The sequence below is a fragment of the Humulus lupulus genome, chromosome 2 (genome assembly GCF_963169125.1).
Source record: "Humulus lupulus chromosome 2, drHumLupu1.1, whole genome shotgun sequence".
In the NCBI taxonomy this organism is placed as follows: domain Eukaryota; kingdom Viridiplantae; phylum Streptophyta; class Magnoliopsida; order Rosales; family Cannabaceae; genus Humulus; species Humulus lupulus.
Genome location: NC_084794.1, coordinates 134,386,314 through 134,392,313, shown reverse-complemented (window position 1 = coordinate 134,392,313; position 6,000 = coordinate 134,386,314). Strand labels below are relative to the sequence as shown.

The following is a 6,000-nucleotide window of genomic DNA, read 5'->3' as shown; positions in this document are numbered from 1 at the left end:
ACTGCATGTTGCTGTCATTCACTTTAGCTAGCGGTCGTTTGACTAGCAAATACTCTAGATGCTTGATCACGTATACACCACTACAAAGAAATAATGTTTAATAAGAATTAAAAGATGAGTAGTATTGCTTGATGCTTTACAATTAATAATATTACTAGACAATACCTAGATTTACTTTGTGCGACTTTTTCTCCTTCAAGTCTCCTAAATTTAATATGTACGACTCTTGTACGGGTCATACAAGATCTTGCCTATGGCTGATTAGCTCACTTGATTGAAGAAGAAACGGGAACATCTTCGCCCAAGATTTGATTTTATTCTCAAATTCCTTGTGGGACACCACAGTGATATGCAAGTCATAAGCTGTAGTGATCCAACCACTTAATGATATCTTTAACAACATCCAATGATTCTCTGTAACATTTATTAGGGTGAAGATCTCATCAACATCTTTCCAACTCCTTTTGAACCTCTCATCACCACCTTGCAAATAATTAGTAACTTCTTGTGGTCAAATGTAGCTTAGTTTGTTTTTCTTCTTATTGAATTGATCCCAATGTGATGTGAAGTACTGGTCAAGGACAGAATTAACAATGGAAAATTTTTCATTGTATGCCTTCTTGTAAGTGTAGGCATGCTGTTTAATTAATCCTAAACCTACATCAGTATGTTGGAAGATAAAACTTATAAATATAAAAGAACCTTACAATCCTATCAAGCCATGTACGTGGTGTGAGCAATTGAAGGAATCATTTGGTTGTGCCATCGCCAGCCAAGAGAGGATATGCTTATCATTCCTTTTAACCAATCATCCATTTCTTAAAATATTTCATGTGTTTTTTATCATATGGGCTCAGAAGATTAACATCATAAGAATCAGTTACAACTATTCTTTCTTTTTGCTTCTTCCTAGTTGGATCAGTAAACTCATCACCAAAAATTTGTTTTCTTCTCAACCCTGCTTCTCTTGAATTTAACCCTAGCCACATCTTCAGTTGGCACCACCTTACACCTAGTACTATCTTGTCCAACAATGTGCTCCACAAGTAGAGTAGATGATGACGCTACTTGTTCATCATAACATCTCCTCAAAATCACTATCTATACGTTGCAAGAATACCAATTCAATAAGATAATCAAGTTTATCCTCCATTCTCTCTAGGGAATTTTTCAAAGTATCAACATTAGCAAATAACTTTTCTAATGTATTATTATTAAGAGTTCGTACCTATTTCTCAAACAATTTTCAAGCCATGTTAGGGTGGTCTTCTGAGTCTTGATACACCTTTGAACATATCAAATCCTGAATACATTTCTGGTATTCAATTGGAATTTGGAATATAGAATATCATAATAATGGTAGAAATTGAATCACTTTTTGTTTTGATTGATATTCTTTACAAAACTCCCTAAGTCTAAGTGGAATTTATGACCCCCTTTTCGTTTGTTTCTGTTCCAAATTCTGATTTGAGAATAAAATTCTCTTTATTCCTCCGCTCATACATATTGCATCATCTATTTATATTATATGGAGTTAAGTAAAATTTCATGTGATTCAATAATAATGAGAATATAAATTTCATCATTGCTATATCGATCGATCTTATTGGATGAAGAATAAGAAAATAATGAGATTTTTTTCTATAAATATGACGGCTCTTCGTGTTCTTTGTTATCAATCTCCAATTTAGCATCATCTTCTACCAAACTAATATCACTACCCATGAGGACTTCTTGCAAATGTGTATTATTGATTGGTGCATACACATTTTTTCACCAAAACATTATACACTTATGTGTCAAGATAATTTAACTTAGGAGGACCATCTTAAATATATGTTGATGTTTAGATACATTTGAATAATAATTTAGAATAAAAATCAAAGTCATAGCCATAAGAAGTAAAGATGAAATAACTATGCTTATTGTGTTGGGAGTGGTTTTCGAAGTTTAATAATTAGATCCAAAGTGCTTTTATGGGTCCAAACCCACTCTGAACTCTCTCTTTTCATTATTTATATAAAGAAAAAGAAATATAGACTTCTCCAAAGGGAAATTTTAGACAGTATGTTTAATAACATAATTAATTTTTTTAAAATGTCAACATAAAATACTCTCCCATATATATGCCATTTTAAAATTTTGGACAAAAATACCCATATCACTAACCGAGACCCCTCACCTTCTCTCTTCCCAGCCAAACCAAACTCTTCCCTCTTCCCTCTTCCTAGCCAAACCAAACTCTTCCCTCTTCCCAGCCAAACTCTCTCATTTCTATCTCATTATTTTCTCTCGGTTCACATTCTCACCATCTCTCTCAGGCAAAGCTCTCTCTCTCCTCACAGTCGTCGTCGCCACCGTCTTCTCCATCGCCGACCACGGTAAGGTAAGACATTCGGTTGTCATGTGGTTTTTTTTTAAAAAAAATTGAATCGTAATGTATAAATTGATGAAATGGGTTTGATTGTTAATCTTTATTTTGCAAAAAATGTAGCTTAAAATGGGTTTGATTCTATGTGCATTCTGCAAATTTTGCAAAAATTTTATGGGTCAATGTTCTTTCGATTCCACATCGATGCTCCATCGATGACATACAGTGAGCAATCGATGCTCCATCGATTATCCATCGATGGTATATTGATGCCATGTCGATTCTTTCATAATCGATGGTTTATCGATACCACATCAATGCATAATCGATGCTGAAGTATAATCGATGCGCAATCGATGCCACATTGATGCCACATCGATGCCATATCGATGCTGAACATATATGGCATCGATTCGACATCGATACACCATCGATATCACATCAAAAATAACATCTAAATTAGATGTTCGCATCAGCATCGACATGGCATCGATGGAGCATCGATGTGGAATCGAAAGGCTGCATCGATGTACCATCAAAAGGCCATCGATGGTATATCGATGCTACATCGATGCATAATCGATGCTGATGCATAATCAATGGCAAACGATGGTTTATCGATGCCACATCGATGCCATATCGATGCTGAACATATATGGCATCGATTCCATGCTCCATTGATGCTATTTTGATGGTACATTGATTCCATTTCGATGACAACAACAGATTGAGTATTTTTTATAAATTCAACTAATTCTTTTTTTTTTTGTTGATATTTTTCAGATGCCACCCAAACGTATCCCACCGCTTGAGATCCCTGTGGAGGATCATTATGTCGGTCGTATGACCTATAGGGGTTCCGGGAGGTTAACAAAATTGAAGAAAAGATTTGAGGAGCATGGATTGTTGGGGAGGGTGAATAAGTCTGTTTTTGAACCATTCTTCACAGCCCCTCCCTTTTCGTTTTCTAGGGCATTGGTGCACACACTACTTTTGCGGAAGGTCAAGTCTCCGCGTGGCTATGAGGTGCACTTCTTGATGGGCCCAAACTTATGTAAGTTTGGGGTGCACGAGTTTGCCATTATCACTGGCCTGAGCTGCTCCTGTCCACCACTTGCCGTTGACATTGAACCTCACATTACTTCCTCCCTCCTAGTTGATACATATTTCAGTGTGGAACCCAAAAAAGACATTCGCTTCAGTATCTTGGAACAAGCTTTTAGTATGTGTGATGTGCCTGATATTTGTACAAGCTCGGTTTGGTTTACTTTGTGGAGGGGATACTATTGGGCGCTGAGAACGACAATGCTATTTGGCGAGACTCATTGTCGATGGTCGAGGATTTAGATTATTTTGAGAAGTATCCATGGGGATCCCTTTCATTCGATACAACTGTGAAACAATTCAATAGAGATATGAAAGTGATTGGTGGTACAATACCAGATAAGAAGGCGAAGAAGATCACTGAGGTGGAGTCTTCTAAGGATTTTAAGGTGGAGGCAAAGTACACTTGCAAGGGGTATCCACCAGCCTTGCAATATTGGGCATACGAGACGATTCTTGATTTACAGAAGGAACACGCCAAGCCCTGTGGATTCAAGTTCCCTAGGATGCTACAGTGGGAGAGCATAGGCCAGCCGAAGCATTTGCATTTGAAGGATGTACTTGCGAGGAGACATGTAAGTTATAATACATTTAAATAATTCAAGAAATTTTGAATTATACTAATCAACTTATGTTGTTTCTAATTTGATTGTTGTGTTTCCATTACAGTTGTCATGCATTTCTATCCTAAGGCCTCGACCAAATGAGCGAGACTTCTTTGATGCCGTATATCAGAGGACAGAGGGGAATGCTCCTAGGTATGCGATGCTGCAGAATATGATCCAGCCTGCACCAGAGGATGGAAGACCTTACGATCCTGAGGTAGAGGCTGTTGCGGTGGCTGAGATAGCCGTTGAGGCTGGCATATTTGTGGAGGATGCCCCGACAGAGTCTGCTCCAGATACTAGTACATAACCTACTTCTGCTTCTGCTCCTGGGGCTTATGAGGAGGTGTTGGGTGAGATAGCCAGACTATCAGGTGCAATGGACGATGTTAAGGCCACTCTAGGTATCGTCCTTAAAAATCAAGAAGTCATATTAGAGAAGCTGGCAACACTAGGTGGTATACCTACTCCTGCACCTACTCCTACAAATACTCATGCACCCACTCCAACACATGATGTAGAGTATGACATTCTCCCCTCATGTTACGAGCCTTCTGTTGGAGAAGCCACACTTTCTCAGCCAGTGCAGACGGTCTTAGGTACGACTAATCCATGAGTTTTTTGTTTTTGTTTTAAAGAGATTAGATACTAATTGCTCCTTTACAGGTAAGCGCACTAGACAGAGACCAGTAAGGTACGAGGACTATACTCCAGCAGCCAAGAAACCAAAGTTCAAGGACCCAGTTACGATCCTTCCTTTAAAGGTGTTGGATAAAGATATGTCGACAACTTTTAACCGATGGGTACTCGGTGAGATTGACAACAGCAGACCGAGGAAGTTAGAATGTTGGGATGGGACCCCTGTTTGGTTCTTGAAGTTGAAGGTGGCAAAAGAATGGTTGGCAGAAACTGTAAGTCTCTTATGTTTGTTAGAACATTTATCTCATTTTAACAACCCACTCTTCCTTAACGTTACTCTATTTATTTGCAGCATCTCGACGCTGCGAATTATCTTATACGGAGACGTCTTTTTGAGTTGCCGAAGACGTACCCCGTGAAAGCCACCGTACTTGATTCATCATTTGCACAATATATTCCTGCCAGATTCGAGGAATTCAAGAAAAATGGCAGGACTTACTAATGGGACTTGGACATTCTTGATTTCCTGAAAGGAGATGTCAAAAAGCACAAGAAGCCTTGGGGTGATTGCAACGAGGTCTACTTCCACTGGTGCATGGAAAATCGGCACTGGGTCCTTTGCGAAATAAATTTTGCTGATTGGATGATCACTGTATTTGACTCAGATCATTCTAACTATAGCCATAATAAGTTGTCTGAGTTGATCGAGCCTTGGACTAGGATGCTTCCATCTTTACTCAATGCTTCTGGTATGTTTAACGGACACCCCAAGTTGAAAATAGCTAGACCAAAGATCACCGTTCCAAACTTTGATTGGCGGCGCATGTCCACTGATATTATCCCACAGTCTAGAACCAGGTAGACGTACTAAATTTAGATTTTCAATAATGTTCTCCTTTAATTTTCAATACACTCACAATAAAGATTTCTTTGTTTCAGTGGAGATTGCGGCGTATTCTCCATCAAACACTTGGAGTTCATTCTTAGAGACATTCCCTTATCATATGCCATCGAGGACAGCATTCAGTACTTCAGGGATAAATTATGCATCGACATTTTTTATGAGAATGTGTACCCTTGATGTTAGAACATTTATTTTAATTTCGATGACACACAATAGTATATTTCTCCTTAGTATTGTATATAAAAAATGTCGTTTCGATTAACAAAGTCCATTAATAGACAAATATAAAGAGTAACAAAGTCCATTAATACTCAAATAAAAAGAGTAGCAAAGTCCATCAATACACAAATAAAAAGAGTAACAAAGACCATTAGTAC

General features: G+C 38.0%; 1 long non-coding RNA gene across 1 annotated transcript; it reads left to right on the top strand.

Annotated features, from left to right (window-relative positions):
* Nucleotides 1–3,884: 3,884 nt before the first annotated feature.
* On the top strand, nucleotides 3,885–5,292 carry LOC133816314 (uncharacterized). Its single transcript, XR_009885158.1, has 3 exons — nucleotides 3,885–4,050; nucleotides 4,145–4,991; nucleotides 5,072–5,292. It is a non-coding gene; the product is annotated as an uncharacterized LOC133816314 (long non-coding RNA).
* Nucleotides 5,293–6,000: the final 708 nt, after the last annotated feature.